The sequence below is a fragment of the Corvus brachyrhynchos genome, unplaced genomic scaffold, assembly GCF_000691975.1.
Source record: "Corvus brachyrhynchos isolate BGI_N302 unplaced genomic scaffold, ASM69197v1 scaffold351, whole genome shotgun sequence".
Taxonomy (NCBI): Eukaryota; Metazoa; Chordata; class Aves; order Passeriformes; family Corvidae; genus Corvus; species Corvus brachyrhynchos.
Window position 1 is genome coordinate 826,108 of NW_008236203.1, and position 9,955 is coordinate 836,062.

Below are 9,955 nucleotides of genomic sequence, written 5' to 3' on the forward strand. Positions count from 1 at the left end.
TGATTAATTATTGATGTGCACTAATTGGCTACAGGGTTTCAGGACAGCTTGGGCTTTGTTGGGATCATTTGTATTCTTGCTTTGGAAATGGACCCCCCCCCACACACAAACCCAACATTTTCGTGTGCAAGTCTTCTCCCTCCTCCTCCTCCTCTTTTCCCCCTCCCTCCCTCTCTGCCTCCCCTGCTTCCAGTGCTCCCGATCCCCCTGTGTGTGTACAAATTAACATGATCTTAACCTCTGCTGATTTTCTGCGGCGCTGACACGCAGCCAACACCTCGGTGCAGTTGGGCTCGGCCTGCAGCGCTGCTTTTTGGTGCGGAAAACCGGCCCTGCCCTCTGCACCGGCTTCTCTTTGCATCCCGGGCCGGCCTCTTCTCTCAGCCCGTCCCTGCCTTGGCCCTCAGAGCAGCTGGAAAGTCCTTCCCAGGCAGTTTTTCCTTCCAGAATGGTCCAGACCTTGCCTTGGAGCCTGTTGTGGTTGCACCCCAAGACCTGAGTGCTGGCCTGGGAGGTGCCAGCAAGGTGAGGGGAGAGGTCGGAGCTCGGGGCACTTGGTGGTTGAACTTCGACAGCACAAAGGTCCCGGTGCTGGGGCTGCTCCTCCCCCGGCTCCCGCTGCTCCCAGTGTGTCCACTCAGGTGAGCCCCCACCTGCAGAGCTGCCCCAGTCCTGGGACCCAGCACAGAGAGGGCCTGGAGCTGCTGGAGAGAGCCCAGAGCTGATCAGAGGGATGGAGCAGCTCTGCTGGGACGAAAGGCTGGGGTTGTTCAGCCTGGTTCTGGGGAGAGCTCAGAGTCCTTCCAGAGCCTAAAGGGGCTCCAGGAGAGCTGGAGAGGGACTGGGGACAAGGCATGGAGGGACAGGACCCAGGGAATGGCTTCCCAGTGCCAGAGGGCAGGGCTGGATGGGAGATTGGGAAGGAATTGTTCCCTGGGAGGGTGGGCAGGCCCTGGCACAGGGTGCCCAGAGCAGCTGGGGCTGCCCCTGGATCCCTGGCAGTGCCCAAGGCCAGGCTGGACATTGGGGCTGGGAGCAGCCTGGGACAGTGGGAGGTGTCCCTGCCCATGGCAGGGGTAGATCAAGATGAGTTTAAGGTCTCTTTCAACCCAAACCATTCCATGATTCCATGACCAACCACTGGTCCAACAGCTCCCTCTGCCCTTGCCCCCACATGGAATCAGCAGGTTGCCACATTCTCGTTCCATGGGCTGTCCCAAGCCAAGAACTCCCCCACAAACATCAGCTTTTCACCCTCTCAGGATGCCCCAATGAGGGTCAGGACTGACCCGGGCTCCCTTCAGCCCCTGATATCCCAATAAAGGCCAGGCTGAGCTGCCTGGAGCCAGGAGCTGCTCCCAGCAGAGCAGTGTCAGAGCAAGGGAAACTTCCCAGTGCCTCATGCTCTGCTAAATCCCTTCATCCTGCCCTCTGGCATTTTAAGGATGCTGTTTGCAGGGAAGAACACCCAAATGAACATCCCAAGGATGGCACCAGGACCTTGCTCAAGCATTAACTGGGGCTGGTGACATTTTTTTTGGTTCTCCGAGCTCCTGTTTCCTGATAGCCGTGATTAAAGTTTTAAGGGCAGGATGACACGCATGGGCTGAGGCATCTTTCAGCTGAATGCCTGAGAGGTGCAGTTTGGGGTCAGGTGTTTGCTAAAGATATTTCCCAAGCTGCCTTTAAATAAATCACAGGGGCTGGAGCGAGGTGAGGCCTGGCTGAGGAACCCTTGGGTTGTCTCCACTCCCACCCTGTGGAGTTCCAGTGAAAGCAGCCAGGATTCCCGAGGGATTGGTTGATCCAGCAGGGCAAGGACAAGACAGATGTTGACCAGAGGGTGGCACAGCTGCAGAAATCAATTTGTAGGGTCAGATCTTGGGTCCACGAGGGGTTTCTCTGATCCCAATGAATGAGCTGCTCACTTGGACAAGGCACGTTGGAATAGGACTGGGGGGATGTGGGCTCAGTGCTTCCCTTTGCCGTGGACTTGCTGGGTGACCTGGACATGGCTCTGCATTCCTTACTTCCCCTAGGATTTATCTTCCTTCAGAACCTGGGATATCTGGGAGCCAAAGCAAACCTGTATCTGCTGGGCTGAGGAGTGAGAGTTGGAGCTACTCAGACAGATGGGGAGCACGGACTTAGGCTGGAGGAGAAATTCCTCCCTGCAAGAGTGGTGAGGCCCTGGAATGGATTTCCCATCCCTGGCAGTGTCCAAGGCCAGGCTGGACGAGGCTTGGAGCAGGCTGGGATAGTGGAAGGTGTCCCTGCCCATGGCAGGGGATGGAGCTGGATGAGCTTTGAGGTCCCTTCCAACCCAAACCATTCCACGATTCTGTGATTCCCTGTGTTTTATTTTGGAATCCATTCCTCATGACTCCTAAGGAATTTATTGAAATCTCTCTCTATTCCATAGAAACCACACAAAAATCCTATTAATACCGATCCTGCTTCCCCCTGGAAGCTGCACAACTATCCATGCATGAGACGCCCCAAAATCCGGGGGATTTCTGTATCTGCGCTCTTGGGATGGAGCTGGGACCCTTTGTTCTCTTTGCTCCTTCTCCCTCATCTTTGAAACCCTTTGCATTATTCCTTATAGGAATAAAACAAACAAAGAATTTAATTTATTTGTTTATTTATTTAGGACAAACCCTTCCCTTCCACTTCAAAAGGGGCCATGTGCAGGAGCCTCTGGTGGATCCCAGGAAACCCTTGATTGATTATCCGAAAGGAGCCAAGTGAGATGAAAAACAGAGGGATGGGAATCATTGTAAAGGGAGCAGACACTAAAATATCATCAATTTTTTATTAAACAGAATCTTTTCAATAGACAAAATGAGCTTTCCTCTCCTCACTCATGTTTTCTCTTTCTTTCCCCCAAATTTAGTTTTCCTTAGACATGGGGAGATTCTCTTTTACCTCTTTTACCTCTTTTTTTCTGTTCCTGGGACTGGGAAGAGGTGTGGGGTGAGATGGTGACCTGGGCCACCAGGCAGGACTTAGTGCCTAAAGCTTCCCATCAAAAGCCATCTCTTTTCCACCGGCAGAGGACAAGGGACAGAGGGAATAAAATGAAACAAGAGAAGTTCAGACTGGGCCCAAGGTTTAGATTGGATATTAACAGCAAACTCTTCACCAAAAAGGTTTTCCAGCCCTGGCACAGACTGCCCAGGGCAGTGGTGGAGTCACCATCACTGGAAGTGCTCGAAAAACGTGTGGATGTGGCACTCGGGGACACGGGGCAGTGGTGGGGCTGGCAGTGCTGGGAATGGTCGGACTCGGTGATCTCAGAGGGCTTTTCCAGCCTCAGTGGTTCCATGATTCTGTAAAAATCACCTTTGGGCTCCCCAGAAAAGTCGAACTCAGCGCTGCCTGGATGAAGCCCTGAGGGTCTTTGCTGACCTCTTTTGAGCAGGAGTTTGGACTGGAGGCCTCTGGATGTGGAAACCATGCTTTTACTAGAAAATGGACATAACGTGAACCAGCCATGAAATAGAAGAACCAGAGCATGTAAGAGAGAAGGACTTGAGCACCTACACAGGGGAAGAGTCCATGGGGAGGCTGTGAGAAAGGAACAGCATTGGGGAGAATGTGAACGAGGAACAAGCAAAGGAAGAAAAGGATAAGGAAATGCCAACTGAAGGACAGTTGTGACATACACGACGGACAATGTGACACACAGACAAGAGCCAATCATAGAGCATAAAGCAGCTTTGTGTGAAAATAGGCCTTAACCAATAATAATTATGCACAATCGCATGTAGGAAAAGCAGGAATTGTGTATTAGGGACAGCAGTTCATCAATAAAATGGCTTCTGCCGGATTGACATTGAATCGTCAGAGTCCATTGTTTCTCTCCGCATCTGGATGCTCCTTCCAGCCCGAATTACTCCCTGATCCTGGGAAGCAAAGGCTGGGAGCCCTCGGGAAGGCAGTGGCAGTGAGGTGGGGACATGGCTGAGCTCAGGCTGCGCATGCAGAGCTGTTGGGTACATCCTCGGCGTGCTCAGCTCACTGCTGAGTGCTGCTCAGCAAGGATTTAATGCGAGAGCATCAGCAGCTCGTGTTACAGTCAGCAAAGTGCGAGGAGAGCTGCGTGGTGGCAGGCACATGGCTTCAAACTGACCGGGAACTGCTTTAGGCTGGATATTAGGGAGAAATTGTCCCCTGTGAGGGTGGGGAAGCCCTGAGGTTGAAAGAAGCTGTGGCTGCCCCATCCCTGGAAGTGTCCAAGGCCAGGCTGGAGCAATGTGGGAGAGTGGCAGGGTTGTACCTGCCCGTGGCAGGGGTGGAACTGGGTGATCTTTAAGGTCCATTCCAACCCAGAGCAGTGTCTGTGACGGGACGTGTGGGGCTGAGCTGGAGTTCCTCTGGCAGAGGGTCTGGGCACAGGGTTTGGAATCCTCTATGCGTGAGGGCTGGGTGAGTGTGTGCAGGGGGCTGTGTGTGTCCTGCAGGGACACAGGCACATGGCCAGTTTTAGCTGTGCGGGGTATTTTTGGGTGTGTGGCAATGCTGGGTGCCTGCGCCCGTGGCTGGGTGTGCACTGTGGGTGTTTATGGGTGTGCAAGAGCTGTGGTGAACAAGGACCCTGCTGCTTATTGCAGGGGTTGCCTCGTTTCCTTCCTTACAGCTTTATCCAGGAGCCCCCGGCATGGAAACCTTGCTCTGACTCCAGAATGTACCACAGAAAAGAAAAAAAACAACTCCACCACCAACAATGCGTGTTTAGGATCCACTTACCAGGGGGTTTCTTTCCCCCCTTCCCCTAATCCCTCCCGAGCCGAGCGAACGCGAGCACCAGAATAAAAACCACACACAAAAAAAGAAAGGGCGAGAGCGAGGGAGAAAGAGGATTTCCTTCAAATCTGCTCTGTCTGCGCGTGATGGAGACTCATTCCCATAATCATTTTGACAGGTGTGCAATGCTTGAAAAGTTGGGGGGTACGGGGGCGAGGCGGGGAGGGGGAGCGGCAGCATCGCCCTTTGGCGGCGCGGGCGCGCCGTGCGCCGGGCGCGCTGATTAGACATGACAAGCACACCTGCCAGCGCCGCAGCCCGGCAATTAAAGCCTCTTTGAGGTCCCAGGAAGTGACCGCATTAGAAAAGCCCCTCGCAGGCAGCTCCTTAGCATATTCCCAGTGTCATTAGCGCGGCGGCAAAGGCGAGGCACAGCGGCGGAGGGCTCTGACATGACCCGTGCTCCCTTCCCGCTCGGGGAGGGGATGCAAAGTGACTTTTAAAGAGGAGTCTTTTTTTTTTTTTTTTTTTCCCTTTCCCCTTTAAATTTGATTTCCAAGCCCCTCTCGCCGCTGCCTCCCTCCTGCTCTTGGAAATGTTCCATCTTCGCCGGGGTCAGCAGGGGGAAGGGAGCCAGAATTCATTATAGACGGAAAAGGACTTTGCTAAAATCTGGGCAGCTTCTGGGACAATAAAAATCAGTTCTGGATTCCAGTGTGGATCCTCACTCTGCTCGCTGCTTTCCCTTCTTCTTCCACTTTTCTGCATCCTCTTCCTCTCCTCCATCACCTCCCTGTCCCTCTTTCCTCTCCCACATCCTGCTCTTGATATTCCCCCTCCCCTTGTCCCTGGAGGCTGCCTGGCGCACAGTGGGAGACCCTGGTGGGGTCACTGACCTTGGCAGCACCACACGAGATTGGTGCCATGGGCATCATCCATCTGTCCATCCATCCATCCATCCATCCATCCATCCATCCATCCACTGTTCTCCAAGAGCAGCTCAGCCTTGCAGCCTCTCTCCATGAACAAAGTCCCCAGGGCCAGACCCCTTCCCTCTGACCAGGGAGACTGGCAGCATTTTCCTGTGCGTTCCATGGCTCTGCAGAAGCTCTGTGAGCTCGCTGTGTCCCTCAGCCCTGCTTCCACACGAGCTGGGAGGTTCCAGAGGGATCCTGCCATTGCTCCTCAACGTTCAGAGTGCTCCTGGGGATGGAGGCTGTGTCCCTTGGAATTCCTCTGTCTTCATCCCAAGTGAAGCCCTAAATCCATCTCCATTCTTATTCCCTTCATTCCTGCACCTTCCAAGGCTATATCACAGAATCCCAAAATGGAAGGTCCCCTCACAGCAGGTGAACTCTGCTGACACCTGTGTGATCACGCTCGGCTCCTCAGAGCTTCCCCCAACCCACAAATCTGTGCATTTCAGGCTTACAGCGGTACCTGGTTCCCATTCCAGCCCCCCCTGGAGCCGGGCAGTGCCCAGGTGCTCCAGACCCTGCTGGGTGAGGGGAAGCCACCCCAGCAGGTGCCCAGGGTGAGTTACCTCCCTCCTGTGGCTAACGGTGAGGGCTCCGGGGTGGCTGCTTCCCTCCTCATCCAGGGAGAAACAGCTCCACGGAGCTCCCCAGGGAGCCCTCGCGGGATGTCCCTGCACTGACTGCTTTCTCAGATGATACCAAAAATCGCAGGTTTTACTTCCTACACACCTCCGGAGGAGAGGAGGCAACCCCCACCCTGCAGCACTGCAGCCCCAGGGTGCGGCTGCGTCTTGTCACCGCTGTGGGCCGAGAGCTTCTGCAGGAGAGCTCCCTGAGGAGCATCCCCGTGCCTGTGAGGGATGCAGGAGGTGTCTGATGGAGTGTGGCAGCACGTTAGGGGATGTTTGGGGCTGGGACAGCTGGGACATTCCTCACCTGCTGCTCCTGAGGGGGAGGTGGAGCACGGGATGAGCAATGGATGAGGAAAGGAAAAAGAGGAGGTAGAGGAGGGCCGGATCCTGCAGGAGGAGAGAAGCAGAGCCGGGGGATGAGCTCCGAGGCCGCCCCGTCACTGCAGGCCCCCAGGGACAGGGATGCAGCGAGGAGCAGGAGCGCTGGTCCCGGGCATGGTGAAATCCGCGTGTTTACGGATGGTGACACGAGAGTGACACACAGTGGAGGAGCCTCATGAAAAAATAAACAGGCGATAATCACTCTGCCGAGTGCGCGCTCCACTCCTCGTTATTCCAGGGGAAAAGCCCACCAGGGCCGAGGGCTTCCGGAGATTAACCATTGCCTCGCTGGACGGCATCTGCCCTGGGGTGCTGCTGCTCAGGGGGTCCCCAATTTCTGTCCCCCCATCACAGAGGGGGTGCAGCAGTGCCTGGGGGTGCTGAGACATTGCTGAGCACACGGTGAGGGCTGGGAGAGTGTGAGGGAGAGGCTCCAGCTCCTTCCAGCCCCAGGAACAGCTTGTTGGTGTCTCACAAGAGCAGCTTCCAGGGCTGTTTTGGCACAACCCAGCTGCTGCCGTGGGCACTGCTGACCCCCACAGGTCTCCAAAGCCCATTTTGGTGGCCACGGCTTCCCACGCACACAGCCAAGCCCCGGGGACCTGCTCTCACACGGCTCAGCCCGAGCACGGAGCTCTGAGGTGACTTCTCAGACCCTGCTCTGCCTCTCTGCCCCAGCTCCCCCAAAGGCACAGAGAGTCCCTGGCCAAGGAAAATGTGTAAAAATCAAGCAAATGAGTGAAAAACGCACTAAAAATCAACTTTTTCGATGTATTATTTCATTTCCAGATGACTCAAGGAGCAACATTTAAGGAGGAAATGAATAACAGCACCTGGCTGAGTCTGTGGGAGCAGCGACTCTCCTGAGGGATCCTGGAGGCAGCTGGGGGGTCCTGCAGGGCTCTGGGAGACCTCCACCACCCTGACAGGACCTATCCATAAAGGAGTGGTCAATCCAGACCACTCCTCACCCAGCCCTGTCCCTGTGGCTGGGGACAGGAGCAGGAGGGTTGACTTGGGATTGTGCAATGATCCCACAGAAAACAGAGAGGGAAAAGCCCCTTTAGACAGTGGGTGTTTAACAAGTTCTGGGGAAGGCCCCACCTCTCCTAGAGCTGCTGTGAGGGAGCCAAACTCTTCTTTGCTGTGAGCTTTCGTTTCCTGATGTGCTGCATCCCCTATTCCACTGCAGCACCTCCCTTCAGTGCCAGCAGGAGACGGGTGAAGTGGATCCAAGATTCAAAAGAGCCCTATGAGGAAGTGTGAAGTGAATTTGCTGCTGGAAAAATATCCCTGTGCAGACTGAAGGAATCTTTTCCCTCTCTTGCACCAGGAAAGTTTGAAAGGAACCTCCTCTCCTTTTCTCTGTCGGTGGGGTGGCTGGGGAGAGTGCCAGGAGGCGACAGCAGGTGGTGACACCACGAGCAGGGACAGGACTGAGGAGGGGAAGAGGCTTTCTCTGACCTTTTGAGAAAGAGCAGAGAGGGCTCCAGGGGTGGGTGCCACCCCTCAAGTGCTGTCTCCAGATGTGTCCCCTGCCCACAGAGCAGCTTTCCAAAGGGACATGTGGAGCTTGGGGACAGCACGAGATGGAGGGAGGGATGGATGGATGGAGGGATGGATGATGGAGGGATGATGGATGGATGGATGATGGATGGATGGATGATGGATGGATGGAGGGATGGATGATGGAGGGATGGATGGATGGATGGATGGATGGAGGGATGGATGGATGGAGGGATGGATGATGGATGGATGGATGGATGGGTGGATGGATGGATGGATGATGGAGGGATGGAGGGATGGATGGAGAAAGAGCTGAGCTGTGTCTGCAGCCGGCAGTGTGTGGGTGGTGAGGAGAAGGAGGATGAACTACAGCTCCTTGGTGGTTCATCCAAGAAGACCTGTGTCTGTTTGCTCTGCAAACTGGGGTCTAAGAAGAAGTCCAAAGGCCATCGTGGTGTGGCAGGGCTTGGCATCCACCCAAGGGTCCATGCACAAGCCAACTGGAACTTCCTCCTGCCAGGAAAAAATGCAGCTGTGTGTCCTCAGCTCTCTTGGCCCCGGGCTCTGGCACCTCCCCCACATGTTGGCCTTGTCCAAATTCTCAAATCAGGCAAGTTTTACCCCAAATCATGGATTTTTTTCCACTGCCAGGAAGCAGAGCTGGCTCTGGAAGGCAGCAGGCAAGCATTTTACATGGGCAGTTTGGATCTTGCCCTAAACCTGCTCTGAGGGCCACGTGGGCTGTGCTCGGTGTGGTGATGCCACTGAGGACACCAAGGGTTGCCCAGCTCTGATCTCACTGAGGGCTGATCTCACTGCCCAGAATTCCCACTGTCCCACACTTGGGCACGGGGTGGAAGCCCCAAAGCCAATGGAGGGGCTGATGAGCCACTGGAACACCACTGAAATCCAAGCACATCCTGCCCTGGAGCGTCCGTGTAAGCTCCTTTTGGGAAGGATTTTCCTAAAGCAGGGGGATCACGGCAGGAGATCTCCTGCTTTGCTCGGGATGTTGGACAAGCAAATCAATCAGCCTCAATCCAGCCCCGAGGAGGGATAAATGTTCCTTGCCTTTATCATGGAGACTGGGAAACTGAGGAACAGAGGGATTTAAGCGGTTTTAAAAGGAAAAAAAAGGGGAAATCAAGAAGATAATCCCAGAGCAAGGCAGGCACAGGGAGAGGGAGGGAATGCTGAGCTCCCAGTCCTCAGCCATCGGCTCCCACGGTGTTCCTGTGGTGGAGGAGGTCCCTGGTTCTGCCACTGCTGCAGAGCTCGGCTCAGCTGTGGGACGAGAGCAGGGCCCAGGCTCCACACCCCCTCGGGAATGGGTTGAGTCAGAGGGCTCCTGGACAAGGACGCAGGGATGGGAATGACAGACAGACGGACAGAGCCGAACTCCAGGCAGGGATGGGAAAGGGGGGGTGAAGACGAGGTTCTGTTAAGACAGTGGCTGCACCCTCAGGACTGAGAGCTCATCCATATTTCAAACACCAGTTAGACAAACAAAACAAGAACCAGAGAGCCAAGCAAGGAGCCCGTTTGTCATATCAAAAGGGGTTTCAGTGGTACCTTCCTTGCCCTCCTGTCCCCTTGAAGTTTGTAGCTGGGGGGGAGAAGGGACAGCTCCCTCTCCAGCCGAACGGCTCCGTGCCACAGCCGGAGCCGGGCTGTGTGTAATTAACACCGGCGCCAACACACCACTGGGGG